Source organism: Ischnura elegans, chromosome 7 (genome assembly GCF_921293095.1).
Source record: "Ischnura elegans chromosome 7, ioIscEleg1.1, whole genome shotgun sequence".
NCBI lineage: Eukaryota > Metazoa > Arthropoda > Insecta > Odonata > Coenagrionidae > Ischnura > Ischnura elegans.
The window spans coordinates 104,765,202-104,781,584 of NC_060252.1; the positions used below are offsets into that span (position 1 = coordinate 104,765,202).

General features: G+C 39.6%; 1 protein-coding gene across 1 annotated transcript in view; it reads right to left on the reverse strand.

Moving 5' to 3' along the window:
- LOC124162331 (probable cytochrome P450 301a1, mitochondrial) overlaps positions 1-1,048 on the reverse strand; it is a 28,029-nt gene extending 26,981 nt beyond the window's left edge. Inside the window, exon 1 of the mRNA XM_046538836.1 lies at positions 940-1,048. The gene's annotated coding sequence lies outside the window, so the exon portion shown is untranslated. The remainder of the gene's footprint in view (positions 1-939) is intronic.
- Positions 1,049-16,383: the final 15,335 nt, after the last annotated feature.

A 16,383-nucleotide genomic window follows, 5' to 3' on the forward strand; every position in this document is an offset into this window, starting at 1 on the left:
GAGAGCGAGCGGGTGGAACGAGTCGGTATTCTAAAATTCAACAGAGAGAGGAGTTCAGGGCAGTCAAAAGTCGAGTTTAAGATATTGTGTAGAAAGTTGAAGTCCGTTTTAAGCCTGAGATTCTGCAGATTAGACAAGGAAAGCGAAGAGAATACAGCATCAGAGGACATATTGCGTAAGTGAGGGACTCCATGCTTAACTATTTTGGCAAAGAAGTGGAGGATGCAATCAAGGGATTTTAGGTTAGTCGGGGCTCACATGGACCAAATTGGAGAGCAATACAAAAACTATGGGAAGGACAATGGTATTAAATATTGTACTCCGTTTCTTAGAATGGTTCCTCACTACTGTACAGGCCGCTTCCGCTTTCCCTTGTACGTCCCCGCATTTGTTCCTCATCCACGCTTCTCTAGCTTACGTTACTTTTTGACAAATCGCGTTCCTTATTCTCTTGCGACAAGCCTGTCTTTCCTCAGTATTCGTATTCTTATACTTTCTCATTTCTTCAATGAGGTCTTAAGGCCGTTTTACACGGTACACGGAATTCCGCAATCTGGCATACGTGCGAAGGCGCAATCTAAATTGCGTCGTGTAAAGCGGTGAATTGCTAGAACGCATGCGAGAATGCGTGGATGCGAGGCGGCAAAATAGCCCCTGTTCTAATTTCGTTCATGCATTCGCGCAATTCCACGCCATTTTAGAAATTAATGCAGCTCTAACCTCCGCAATTCCGTGCCCCGTGTAAAACGGCCTTAATTGCAAGACTTCATCCGTGATCTATGGCTTCTTCTTTTCGATTTCGGGGCTGACATGGACCAAATTGGAGAGCAGAAGTGTGTGTGCATACTAAACTTCGAAATTCAATGCCAAGAGTAAAGAACAGAAGTTTCTAAATGCTTGACAAACATAATAGCTAATCGAAAAACATGTTGACATTACCTTGAGGGCGTCTTCTGGTTGCGCGCGCCAATGTTGCCGCTGTTCGCCTTCTCGCCGCGGCGCCCAAGTCGCACTGCTTGGTTGTTCCGCGCGCGCGTGCGTCGCCACCTCTCAACGGACGCAGCGATAATGGGAGGGGCGGAGGCGGAGAACCATCAAAACAGCTCTGTCGCCACGCGCGAGATTGCTTTTACTCCTCACGCATATCGTCGCTCGCTTTCGTGTTTTCTTTTATTCAGGTCCAAGGTCTTTGTCGACTCGAGGTCAAGTTGTTTGAACTCTCACATAGGACCGTGAAAAAAATCTCGCCTACGATAGCTCACGCTCAAATCTAGCAAATTAGTTTCAAGTATACCGGGACTAGCCGCGGTGATAACTTTTTACGGGTCTACCGCAATGCGCAATCATGCGAAAGATCCACAGAGAAAAAAATCATCCGCCTTGACCGGGATTCGAACCCGGATCTCCCGATTTCCGGTCTAGTGCTTTAGCCAGTTAAGCTAAGTTAAGCTGTGCTCACGATTTGGACTGCTTGTGGCATCATATGCTCTGCAGTCCAGCAAACACCTTGCCCGGTAGTGTCCACAAATATCTAGAAGGAAGAAGGACGCCTCGGTAGATGAACTGGCTGAAGCACTCGACCGGAAATCGGGGGATCCGGATTTGAATCCCGGTCAAGGCGGATGATTTTTTCTCTGTGGATCTTTCGCATGATTGCGCATTGCGGTAGACCCGTAAAAAGTAATAAAAAGTACCACTAGCAAATTAGTAAGGGAACGTCAATCAACTTACCGTGGCCCATCATTAACAACAGTTCCGCGGACTTATGTAGCACCTAACGCTGATTACGTGCAGGATTGATGCCATCATATTTTACTGATAAGATCGAAAATTTAACCTCGTAATGTTTGCTGAAGCGCTTACTTATGTAGAGCTCCATCCGTCGACAGACAGCAGCGCAGATAACGAATGCCACATGTAATAAATTACTTAATGGAATAGGGTAGTTTCCTTCATCAACGAATACGAAAGGTATTGATTGCGATTCGTTACCCACCATTAGTGTATTCATAGTATACAAATTATTAGGTTTTGGAAATACCGGTTTAGACAAATGGCGACGGTCAATTTTATCCTCATTTGAAAAAGGCCACATTGGCGCCCATGCGATGCCACTCCAAGTGACGTCACAGGGACCTAGTTTCTATACGCGTAGATAGGAGTTTTACATCGTCTGAGATTACCAATGCATGCATGAGTCACAGAGCTCAGGGAAACATCTCTTAATAATCACTTATTAAATTTGTGTAAGGTCGGAAAGTTTTATTCGTTTGATAAGGTATTAATAATCCTTATTTAAGCCAAGCGCTACCAGCTAGCATGGTACTCTGCTACCTGCTAGCATCCTGCGTCGTATCAGCGCTCAAAGCCTCGCCCCAAGGTCACCTCACACGCGGCAGCGGGAACCAGAACGACGTCACACGGAGTTTTCCCGGCATTCATACGTAGCCGTCGCGTTTACTCGTGCTTGAAAATTTTCACTTTTCAATTAATCGCGAAAAATAGATATCGTCATTTAAAAATCTAAAAGCGTGAAATGCGTCCTCCAAGAGTAATAATCTTTCGATTTAGGCGATAAAAAATAATAGGAAAACAACCCATTTATAAAGGAAGGTGAAGATAAGAGTGTTAAGGAATGATACTTTATCTTCATTTTTCATTTCAGAAACACGAAGCTTTGTTGTTCACTTTTTTGTTGTTAATTTGTTCTCATGGTGTTATTACGCCGTATTTATAAAATAAACTGCATCTGCCAACGTAGTGTAACTTAATACTTCATTCATGATGGATTGGACTACATGGATATGAAAACAATTATGTATGGAATCATTGGAAAATAAAAATATTGTTGCAACATTCCACTCACAGCAAAAAATCAATGAAAAGAGTATAACCGGAAGAAAAATGCAGACTGAAAAATAGTATTTTAAAATCCAGATTTAAAAAAAGTTAGATTTAGGCTTAAAATTCAATACTAGTGAAATTGGACATTGCAATATTTCCACTGTGTTTTATTTTGACAATACATCTTTCGTTGTTACAAACAACATTATCAAATGCAACATAAGTCTTAATAGGTTTTGGTGCTTGAAAGGAGTGGTTAAGGTGAGGGATGGGGTTTGAGTGTCGAGATGTGTGGATATTGAGGGATGTGGGGTCGTTTTTTAGGGTTTCGGAAGAGGAGCAGGGTGGGAAAGGAGGGAAGAAAGTTTCCAGGGTGGGTAAGGATACCACGCTAGGCATGGGCGGCACTCAAAAAAGTACCGGTATTTTTGTGTTGATTATTAAAAATCAATAATAGTGCTACTCCGGTAGTACCAGCGAAAAAATACCGGAATACCGGTATTTTCATAATTGATAAAATACGTAAATAAGTTGAAAATAAGCATTCGTATTACCCTAATTATCCGGTATTTTGGAAAATTAGAATAACAGACAGAGAGTAAACGTTGAAAAAGTCCTTATGTGGCATTTTTAAGCCGTTAACACATTAAAAATATGTACATTGGAGGCCCAGTGATAGCGACGTAGTTGTCGAAGTAAACGTCATACAAACAATTTCGGTGCATTAGCTATAAGTTTTGGTGTTCTCCTGGCGTATTATGTGTGAAGTTCTCTCGGGAACTCCGTCAGGTGAGTGCTTTCCCTACAGCCAGCGATTTTTGTCAAACTTTGGCACCGTCATCAGAGCGTCTTCTGCCATTATCTAAATGAATAAATCTTCTTATTCAAAGACCTGACGGTTTCAGTCCGACAAACTTTATAAACTATAAAAAGCACTCACTTGGTGCCGGGAAATGCTCAAATTATTTGAATTTTGGTTCTATCTTCGTGGCTAAAAATATGTTTACACTCGCCTAATGTAAAAACAAACTATTTATCAATAAACTTGATTGTTTCTGGCTTTACTTTGTGAAAATCCATTCTCAATAATAAAACGTTACTGTACTTTTCCGCACGATTTAATTAATACGACCGGTTTCGTCGCAGAGGCGACATCATCAGGTACAGAATCCGTTATAATAACAGTTATTTTATTCTTGTTTATCTGGTTGCTATTACGTTGGTAGGGGAGGGTTGCGTTGGGGTTGGAGCGTCACTCAGCTTCAGGGGAATCTCCAAGAGCGGGGAATAGTTTACAAAAATATCTTCATTAGCTAAAATTCCATTTTTTATATGCTTCCTTATCTCCAACTCCACCAAGCAGTCCATCCTTCTTCCCTTTCCCTCAAGGTGGAGAATTTCCGGAACAAAATTGCTCCTGTGGTCACTCTCCCATAGATGTTTCGCAAAATTCGATTTTTCTAACTCCCCGTTAACTATTTATCGATTTTACATTACTAGAATCGGTGTTTTACTATTAGCTATTTAGCTTCAGCTATTGTAAAATTACTGTGCAAGTTTTATTTCATTTGAATTTTTATTATTTCTAATTGATACTAGAGAATGGGGTGGAATATTACATTCATAGAGAAAAAATCCTGGTCGTGTAATCAAATCCTCACGTATTATACATATGTACAGTATCAATTGCGAAGCGTTGGGGGGGGGGGGGGGGGTTTGGGGGATAAACCCCCCCCAGAACTCAGAGAAATTCTTAAGTTTAATCCATTTTACTTTTTTGGAGCAGTATTACTTACAGAATAGTGTTAGGATTAATCAAATATCCCTCAGGAAGCCATAAAACTCGCAATTATTAACCATTATTCTTAAAAATTTTCTGGAGGAGGGCCCCCGCAACTCCTATTTACCCTGGTTGGTATGTAATACCACCACATCCGTAAGTATTATTTGCGACTAAAACCCCCCCTAGCCATAATTCCTGGTTGCCCCACTGTACAGTATACTCACGGTCTTAGAAAAAGAGAGAATACTGCTACTCTTAAAAAAGAGAGTACTGTTAATTATTTCGTTTTTGTTAATATTACTGTTCATTAAGATTAGCTTGGCTTGAAATTTTATCAACACTCAATTCTATCAGTTGTTATTGTATTAATAAAACATAAAATAGCAGCACTGTCGAAGTACCGGCCATACAAGTAGCGGTATTTCTAGTACCGGCACGGTAGTACCGCCATTAAATAAACTGGCCGGTACTACCGGAGCAGAAAAACATAGTACTCGGTACTACCGAATACCGGTATTTTTTGCCCATCCCTTTACCACGCACGTCTTCTTTCGTGCTGTGGTCGTCCGGATGGAGTCCTCGTCCAGATGATCTTCTTCTCTCCTGGATGGTTGACCCCGTGTCCTTCTTCTATTGCTCTTCTATGGTGTTAAAAGGGGGTTGTACAGCGTTTGGGTGAGGTTGTGTGTAAAGGGTTGGTACAAAATGGGGTGGTTTCCTATTATTTTTTTATTGCCTAAATCGAAAGATTATTACTCCTAGAGTACGTATTTCACGCTTTTAGATTTTTAAACGACGATATCTATTTTTCGCGATTAAATGAAAAGTGAAAAATTTCAAGCGCGCGGAAACGCGACGGCTAAGTATGAATGCCGGGGAAACTCCGTGTGACGTATTTCTGGTTCCCGCTCCCGCAAGTGAGGTGACCTTGGGGCGAGGCTTTGAGCGCTGATACGACGCAGGCTGCTAGCAGGTAGCGCTTGGCTTAAATATGGATTATTACTACCTTATCAAACGAACGAAACTTTCCGACCTTAGACAATTTTAATAAGTGATTATTAGGAGATGTTTCCCTGAGCTCTGTGACTCATGCGTGCATTGGTAATCTCAGACGATGTAAAACTCCTATCTACTCGTATGGGAACTAGGTCCCTGTGACGTCACGTGGATTGGCATCGCATGGGCGCCAGTCTGGCCTTTTTCAAATGAGGTTTAAATTGGCCATTGCCATTCGTCTAAACTGGGAATTCTAAAACAAAATAATTAGTGTTTAATGAATAAACTAATGGTGGGTAACGAATCGCAATCAATGCCTTTCGTTTTCTTTGATGAAGGAAACTACCCTATTAGACCTCATTGAAGAAATGAAGAAGTATAAGAATACGAATACTAAGGAAGGACAGGCTTATCACAAGGCGATAAGGAACGCGATACGTCGAAAAGCATGGAAAGCTAGAGAAGCGTTGATGAGGAACATATGCGGGGATGTACAGTGGTTTCCAATAGTTTCTTAACAAATTGAGCGGCGCCATTTCTGCTCCTTCAGAGAAATTGAGCTTCACTTACTGCTATTATTGTCCTTGGTTACGCGCCACATATATTTCGTTTGTTTGTAAATAGATGTTATTCTCGAAGGTAAGAGGGTAGAATATACCGTGTTATTGCATATTTATCTTTATTTCGTTCATTTATTTAGTTAAAAATGATTTTTCGTGAGCTCCAATGACTTTCTGGCTCCCAGAGTTCCTGTCGGTTTTTATTTTGCGAATTTTAAACCTTGCACGGCATGGAACTATATGTGTTTAATAATTACGAATATTGTTTCAATTTAACCTCGTGTGTATGGGTACCATTTGTAAATTTAAGTTTATGATTACTTCTGTGAGTGAAATAGTGCATTGCGGTGTTTTCTTAAGAAGATACTTGAGGTTAGTGTGCACTACTTCGCTCGATTGCTAATTGCATTTTCGTGAGGTTGATGACATTTTCTGTATTGTGAAGTGCTCGTGCCAAACATCTTTGTCGTAACGGAGATTTACCTTGCTTACTGCGATTTTTTTCTATCCAAAATACGTAGAGAAAAATACTTAGGTGCATATTCAACATTTCAGTGTTGGTATTACGGTTGCCGTCGCCTCAGGCAGGCATTTGTTTCTCTCGAATGGGCATAAAAAGGTATACAATCGTGTGACGAATGGTATTACATGAGTTTTGATTCAGATTCGCAAGTAATGGCGCAATTATTCTAAGCTTTTCATGTGCGCTACGGCGATCTAAGAATAATATAAGTTATCGTTAGCCTCTACATTGCTAATTAAATGAACCTTTAAGTGTGGAGGCTGCTGAATTATTGGCGCTCCGGTATATATTCGCGTTTCTCTATTATGCCCAAGGGATGTAACTTCAACTTTTCTTTTGTATGATTTGATTGAGAAAATAATTTTCCCGGATGAACCGGAGTTTAAGCCCCTTGGCGTATTGGCGGCGGTTTCTAGAACTATTTTTTGGTTTGGGTTGGGTTGGTTTGGGTTGGGTTGGTTTGGGTTGGGTTGGTTTGGGTTGGGTTGGTTTGGATTGGGTTGAGTCGGTTTTTGCTATAATAACAAATAAAATTTGATAAAATTTATGATTTGTTGATAAAATTTTTGTAGCCACAGCGCACGGGAAAAATAGTTCTAGAAACCGCCGCCAATACGCCAATTGGCGAATAAGGGGCTTAAACTCCGGTCGCGCCATTTTCCCTTTAGGGTCATTATTATTGATTTACTTTCGACTGATAACATATTCTAATAGCGAATGAAATTTTCCTTGCTTGTATAATTTGAGAGTCAAATACTTATTTCTAGCGATCCCTGATTCGTACTCAAGTCGATTGCACGTATTTTGTGATGCATTTATCATCAATATTTTTTTATTTCGTCATCTGAGTGATTGTGTAATGTTATAGCCGTATTTTTAGCCTTCCCAACCTTCACATACCTCTCGTATTTGTTTTTATTTACTATTCGTGGGCCATATGTTTCTGGTTTCCAAGTCAATTGTTGCTAACACTTGCGAAGGTCCAAGTAATCTATCAGTGCTGATTCTTCCAGTTTGTCTGTGGGCCAAAAAAAAACAACCTGTTGATGTTGTGAGCTGTCGTTAACCCTGCCGTGACTGTGCCTTCCCCCACTGGGTTCAAATAATGTTTATGTTGTATAATTGTTTCATTTGTTGTTTTGTCCCCTTGATATTTTTTGTATTTGATCTCAACCACTTTTTCGTTATTTAGGCGACGAATGATTTTTTAAACATTTGATTTGTTTTCGAAAACTTCTAGTATTATTGGTTTGGGTTATTATTATTAGGAGAATTATTATTAAAACTCATTCGAGGAACATTTTCGAGTTCCGTTTCCATTACTGACTTACGATTATTTTTAAACCGCTTATACATTTTTATTGCATACGAGGGTCGTTTGATAAGTCAGTGACTTTTTCAATTTCCCTCTAAATAACAACAATATTTCCGTTAGTTAACATCTATTACTAACCAACTGTGAAATTTTAAGCAAGTTGCCCCGTTTAGTTTGCGTTTGACAGACATTGAAAGCAGACAACCCTGCGAATTTTAACAATAATGGAAATTAGGGAATTTCGCATGCTAAACAAATATTATTTTTGCGTAAAAAAGTCACTGAAGCCAAAGAAAGACTTTGTAAATACTTGGGAAACTCTGCGGTGTTAATTTCAAAGGTAAAGAAGTGGTTCACTGTATTACGTTGTGGTCGTACCAGTTCAATCGAAGTCGAACGTTCAGGACGCCCGAAAGACGTCGTCACGCTAGAAATCGTGAATAAAATCCATGGAATGGTAATGGGAGATTAAATAATCAGTGTGTGAGATCAATGATAATGTAGGTATCTCAAATGTGCGGGTAAATCACATTTTACATGAATATTTGGATAGGAAAAAGCTATTCGCGCGATGTGAGCCGCGATTGCTCACACTCGAGCATAAGCACAAGCGTATGACCACTTCAAAGGCAAATGCGATTGGCGATGTTAAGTTGCAATCCGAGTGAGTGTTTGTCCCGTTTCGTAACCGTTGATGAGACATGACTCCATTACAACACATCAATGTATCAAACGACATCAAAGTATTATAATATTCGATATTTAAAGTATCATTTCATATTGGAAACAAAAGCGATTATTCAGATCGATCAATTTAAAATGCTGACTATAGATGTATTGTGTATATTAACATGTGTCTCGGAAATGTTTTGGGCAGAGAGTGATTAACTTAACTAGTTGACTTGATAACTAGAAGCGGAAATATACTACTGTACAGAATGTTATGGGTTCAGTTATATCAATGAATTTGTATTTATTAGTTGAATCGTTCGCGTTCAGTGTTTTGCATCATCATCCGTGTACGTAAATAAGTACCATAATAAGTACACTATAGTAACTTTCCTTTGAAATGGTGATAATTCCTAGAAAGGCGTAATTAAATGGAATTTTTTCTTACATTTCCACTAATTAAAATGCTCGTTGACCTGTCTATTGTTTCATGTTCCGCTGCATTACAATCTGTTCTTGCCGTGCCGTTTTCCGTATTTTAATGCCTTAACATTGTTTATCGTTTGATATCTTATCACGGCGGTACATTTCTTGCGGAGGTCGTCCAAATATCCCCATGTATATAATGTAGATGGTTTAAATTAGGGATGAGTCGATTCCACTTTTTTTCGATTCCGATTCCAGTTCCGATTCCTTCAAATCGATTCCCGATTCTCGATTCCGATTCCATCGATTCTTATTCCTTCTAACAGGTGGTATTTTGATTTATCTGTAGCATTGCTGTCATTAAAATTTAAGAATTGAATGGAATAAAATAACTAGGGATGGACGGATCCAGGGTTTTTGGAACCAGATCTTTCGAATCGGATATTTTCGAATCCAAATGCATTTTCAAATTCCTGCCATTAAACAAATTCATTCATTCAAACAATTCAAACGGCGCGCCGTCGCATGCGATACGCCGCCGAAGAAGAGAATCGGAACTCTTTCCATCCTGATGGGGCGTTGCATTCACTGAAGCTATTATTTAAAATTTCGGTCCAGATCCGATGTCTTCCGCGACTTTGGATCCGATGTATCCGATGAAGGGCAATATCCACGGATATTTGTATCCGAGGTATCCGATCCGACCATCCCTAAAAATAGCAATAGCCGCGGTGGCTAAACAATAATGTAGCGTTCATTGCGTCCATACATACCAGAGCAGCCTGGCGGGTGCGCGGTGGCGGCCGAACGCAAACTGTCGAGTCCGCCCGGAGGCCGCGGCGGCTTATGCCAAGCAAGTATCAACTTTCTCAAGGGTTGCATTGATGAAACTGGGATATACAAACGCGAATGTGTCTAAATTTGTTATTATTGACGCAGACGCGTGTTAGTCTAAAAAAGATACATATATAAAAAAACCGTTCTCAGCGCGTATTTATAAGAAACTTTTTTTCACAGGAAAACTCGCTCTCTGCACGTTTTTATTATCATCAGACTTTAAATATCATTCGAAAATAAAAGAATATATTTCGATCTATTATACTTTAAAATTGGAGGTCCAGATGAATTCTCCGAATGTGATTCATAATCGCAATAATTTGATTTGCCGTGATCAGCGGTTAATAAAAGAACGGAAAACGCATGCATTGCTTCCCGATCCCGTGGTTTCCAATTTTTTTTCTCTGGAAGTTGCTCATGAACATGCGCCATTTCAGGGTTTGTCGCTCTTGCTGACATTTTCATGTTTCCGAGGCCTCTTAGGCATGTTCGTCGCAGCACCCGCGTGCCGGGCATATCCTCCGCACGGGCAAGGCTGACACCGCGGCCGCTTAGGTGTGTGGCAGCCTTTATGTCTCAAGCTTATCGTCTATGCTCAAAACATTTATCTTTCTGGAATCGATGGAATCGGAATCGACCTTAGGCGATCGATTCTCGATTCCGATTCCGTGCCCGAGAATCGGTGGAATCGAGAATCGACATTTGGAATCGACTCATCCCTAGTTTAAATATAAAGGCGACTGAAGAAGTTAAGTATATAAGAGTTGTGATAATTTAAAACGTATCGGGGGGAACACATATGAGAAATATTAGTGGCAGGACTTTGAAGAAGCTAGGATTCGTCCAGCATATTGTGGGAAGATTTTCGGATAATATAGTAAAAGACAAGTGCCTTTTTGCACTCGTCCGGCCACGCCTTGAATATGCATCGAATATATGGGATTCGTTGCAGGAAGGCTTAATCCGTGAAATCGATAAAATACAAAGAAGCTTTCCCTCTATACGATGCATGACTTTAATGTATGCCTCGCGAAATATCGTTGGAGCATTTCCTTTCTATGTGTAAACGGCTGGTGTCCTAGCACCGTCCCACACACGACTTATGTTGATGCATTAAAATTATGACAAAGCACAAATTACAAATTATTATACACTTATGAGCAAAAAAGATGTCACCCATACCTTTAAACGTATTTATTACGCTCACCAGTGATTTTTCAGTGACGTATAAGTGGGGTGAATGAGCCGTCCATCGTGTTTTCTATATTTAACTGGGGTAAAATCAGAAAGCGAGGCAATAGAATTACAAATAGATATATTTCGGTATGAGTATTCAAAAGATGTTTAAAACTTGAAGAAATGGTGGTACCCACTCGGTCAAATGTGCATAATTATCAGTGGCGGCGCGTGCTTATACGCATGTTAGCAACTGCGCACCCAAAGATGAACGAATTATATAAGAAAAGTATGTGTTCCTTTTCAAAGGGAAAGATAAAAAACCTGTCCACGCAGGGATGGGATATGAAGCTCCCAACGCTACAGCAATCTCCTTGGCGAATTCACGGCTCTATCAGTGTGCGATTCCGTGGAATCGCACCGGCCCACAGTGGTCCCAATCACTAATCTAGCGGGACAAATGTCAGTCAGTTCTGCAACTTTTAAAAATAAAGCAGCCGTAGGTGAAGCGATATCCGCAAGTGAATGCTTCATCATGATTGGTAACTTTTACAACTTTTATATAAGTTATAACAATGTTATGCAGCTGCAAAGTCACGCGTTGAGATTGCCTACCATCCGCCTACACCCAGACGGTGGCTGACTCGCTAGCAATAACACATACCTGCTAGGTAGCAATAACGCATGGAACGATAATTTCTAACGGGATCTTATAGCCATCGGTATATAGCATTATTAAGAGTGATTTTTCTTCAAATATAATTGCTTTAAAATACTAGATTTCAAATGGCAATCTCTCAGTCTTTAAAACCTCGCTTTTTTATCGACTTCAATTGTTTAACTTGACTTATAAAAAATATATGTCGAGGTAGGATTGCGAAACCTTCAAAGACATGTGGGAACGTCCTTATAGTTATAGATATTTTTATCACAATTTGCGCCTACTTGCGCTTTTTGACAATAATGCCCTTTTTGTTCTATGAAGTTAACAAACGAGAGCCGTCGAGACGCGGGAGTGGAGGTATTTCCTCGGAGGACGCCTGGAATATCGGGATATATTACGCTAAAGAAGAAATATTTTTAATTTTAACTACTGTAGTTTTGTACGGTATAAATTTTTATTATTATTTATGGTACAGTTATTACATGGCTTAAATTTTTTTCCATTTTTATATCGATAGGGAAAATCATGTCGCATTCAGAGAGATTCAAGGTACCGGCGGTAAATCGTATGGACTTTTTATAATTGCTGCGGAAGAAAAGACTATAGATGATTTATTAAATGCGTGGAGCATAAATTAGTATTTGAAAATTGTAATGAAGATACCTAAAAGGACATCAGGAAAATTGTTATGCTATTTAAAAGTAATTTTGATAAAAACTAGAAACAGTGGTCCTGAAAATTAAACCGATTTTGTTAGAATTGTACAGTCTCTTTTGAAGGATATATCGAAAGTAGAACTTTGTTTTGTAAGCCAGATTTCATTGCGGAGATCCGGAAAAGAAGATGCGGCTGTAATTATAAAAGACCGAAAACATACCAAATAGAGCTACCAACTTTAAGATGGCTTACTTGTCGTCACCTTTGGCTCCAATACCTATGGAAAAAACCTATTAAGCAACAGTACGTGAACATCAGAAGAGAGGCCAACCAGAGACGGCGCGATATTTATCCCTCCTGCAAGATAAATTTGAATTCAATGTTGTCTTGCTATCCCTCATCACGAGAACTTACCATTACTGATACTTCGGCCGAGGTCAAATTACTGGTTCTATTCTATAACACTATTTTGGCTCAGAAAGGTGTTATTGCCGCTTTCCTTCGGTCTGGTAATGAATTCAAACTTACGAAGATATTTAAGCGGGGTTAGAATGGAAGTAGTGGGCACAAGCAATATAAGCAAAGATTTATATTTCGGAAGGAATTAGGTCCAGTGGATGATTCCTATATATTTTCCATTTCTACGTTGCATCTTCAGCTAAAATCAAATGATAAAAAAAATCTTATGGCAGAATACCAGGCCATCCTCGATCAGGTATTGTAGACCCATTAAATTATTTCTGGAAGATGAATGTTGGGAGGTAACTGAGAAAGAAGTGCTAAATATAGAGACAGAGTTATCTCCATTGATGCCCTTGGTCATCGAAATAAACTGGAAGAAATTGTACACAGTATGAGAATTTTGCTTTTTAAAGAATCCTGATATTTCATCTGGCATTACTGGAGTAGAGGTGGAAGTATTTCCATGTTTTGGAGCAATTCTTAGCGCACTTTCCGGTGGTTGCTCCATAAGTACTAGTAAAATTGAGAAGTATGCTAAAAAACAGAAGAAATAGTATGCATGCGTCACAGTCATGGTATTGTATGCCTATCACGGTACATCAAATCTTATTCATTGGAAAAAAATGACTGATTGCCCCCATTGCATTATATTGCATTAGTTCCCATTGGAATGCTTTCCGAAGGGGCCCAATAAGCAAGGAATAAGCATATTGGGCCCTAAGGAATGAGCAAATTCAAAGAAAATCACGCGCTAAAATACTCAAGAAAGGTCACAATAAGAGATGTTTTGAACCTAGTATAAGTCTCATCTGATCCTTATGTTTTCAGTATTGCTTCGTTGCACACAAGGCATTGTTATTCCGTCTCGATGGATCTCAGACAGCTTCTCAGGTAACCAATATTACCTGTGCCTTATGAAATGAGTAATGTTAAAGATATGGAGGACATGGAGGCGGTAAATGTCGGAGATGAAGAGAGTTTGTAGAGTAATAATGATGAAAGTGACTAATATTCCGCAGTTTAATTTCTGTGAAAAACGATTTTATGTGTAAGTCCTGTGTTTAGGAGTGTATTTTTAGCGTAATTAGTCCATTAAATTAAGAAAAGCGCTTAACTATAGAATTGTTGATGATTTTCTGCATATTTTTCTAAGTGTTGAGTAAGATGAAATTATTTTGTAAATAAAATTTAATTTTTTTCATAAATACCATCTTGAAAATACCTATGATAGTGTTATTTTGTGCTTTTGTCAACAATTTGGTAATTCTGAACGACAAAAGTTCTAAGTTTTTTGGGAAAAATAATTTTGTTCCGCTAGATTCGCATTTGGAACCACTGTGCGACCGCATATTCGGTCTTCGCGATCGCTTGAGGGTGCTCGGGGGGACGAGGTAAGCGGGGGGGGGGGGGGCAAGCCATGCTCAAGTGGGCGCTTAGAGTAGACTCATCACGATGCGAGTGCGCACGCGCATATTTGGCGTTCAGGATACTGGTCCATCAATGCATTCAGTGCCATTTAGCAGCATTCATTTGAACTTCATGCACTTTTACATCCTCGTTATCTTCTCCAATGCACACTCTGGATATATAACCACCAGCCGCCGCTGATAATTATTGATAGTCGTCGGGTTAATAAAGGTGAAACAGTTCTTGTACCATTTTTTCTAACCTGGCCATTAGAGATAATTGTTAATCGCACACGCACTGGAACGAAATCGTTGGTTCTTTTCATCACGAGGAATAAATTTCCCACCTTTTTTTTTAAGGCCAAGTATAAAAAATTTGAACACTATGATTATCGATCCAATTAATATAATTTTTCTTAACCTAGGGTTATCAAAATGATTTCAAATAGAAATGTATCTGGTAATTAAATGAGAATTGTGATTACTATGAATAGGAATTTTACTCAACGCAGATTTGACAGTAATTAGCCAAAGGAGCACGAGGATACAAATACAGTCAGCCACCTTTCCTGCTTATTTTTTCCTCCGTGAATGGATCTGTTCAGAAATAAATGTGTAAATAGAGACATCATTTGAATGACTTTATTCTTTAAAAAAATTCAATATGAACTTTTTCTTTATTTATCTGCAAATATAATATTGAGAGTAAGAATGTCTCGTTTAAAAATGAAGGAGAGTGAGATTACTTCGGACTCGAAGCCTCCCTGATGTTCACCGCAAATACCGCACATAGACATGCTCGGCTAAGGAGCCACGTCTTTTTTTAATATAAACGGTGGGTCTTAATAAGAATCTACAGACGGGAAAACCTCGTCATGGAGCCCGAAAGAAAACCCTCCGAGTGCTCAACGTGTGCGTGGACGTGATTTTCCTCAGTTCTTTCTATTCACAAATCTTAATTCCGATCGGGCTTATGTTCCAAACGTTTGACTACAACTGCGGTTGCTCAGTCGCGTTGTAGTGCAATAGTCCTCGTCGGCTCTTGGTGCCGTGAGGGCAAAGGATGCAGGTGGCTTCATGTGCCAACCTTCCAAGTTTTTGCATGCTACTAAATCGGAAGTACCGACATAACTGTGGCGAAGAGGGATCGCGTTCGTGTGGAGGCTTGAGTGTCGGCTTCCCAACATGTGGGCTCGGGTTCAAAGGCTAGTGGTGTTGAAGAATTTTCAGATTCCTACTCGAGTATTGCGTGGAGGATATTTCAAGCGCAACACTACGTCCGTCGGACGGGACGTAACACCGTGGTCCTCTTGACGCCTTTCGTTAAGAGCATGCTGACGCCTGAATCCAATTTATCTAAATAGGCGGACGATGGACGAGTAAAATCATTTCCATATAGATTTGGAAATTGAACCGCCAAAGTTTTATTTGGTAATAGTGGAACACAGAGTAGAACGGGGGCCGGGGCAGAAGGGGGTTTGGGTTTTTCTTGCGACTAGGAGTTGCTGTCAACTATCATAGAGTATTCAAAATATATAAACCTGTTATTGCTCATCCTCTGCAGCCATGTCAGTTTAGTTATCTGAGCGTTAAAATGTGAACTAGAGTTGTGTGAATTTTAGCCGTTGTTTTCTAACTTCGGAAGATCTTGTATCGATGTTAGGTCATATTCAAGCGTTTAAATTATAGTAATTCTTGGTATGTGTTTGAGGTTAAAGTTAGTTTCGTATGACCAAACGTCTGAATAAATGTCATTTTCGGTCAGTCAGTCGGCGTCAATTCCTAGGTAAGCGTAAACGTGTTCTTGGGGCAGAACGGGGAAGGCGGAATGGGGAAGTAAGAAAAAATGGAAAAAAGAATATGGTAGTTTCCTTCATCAAAGAAAACGAAAGGCAATGAATACGATACGTTACCCACAGTTAGTGCATTCATTATATGCAAGTTATTTGGTTTAAGACATTTCAGTTTAGACAAATGTTAAAGGGCTGCTCGTTTCGTCAAAACTGCAAACCGAAATGCAACCTCAAAAATATCCACTTAATATAGAGAAATTTCACCTTTCTTA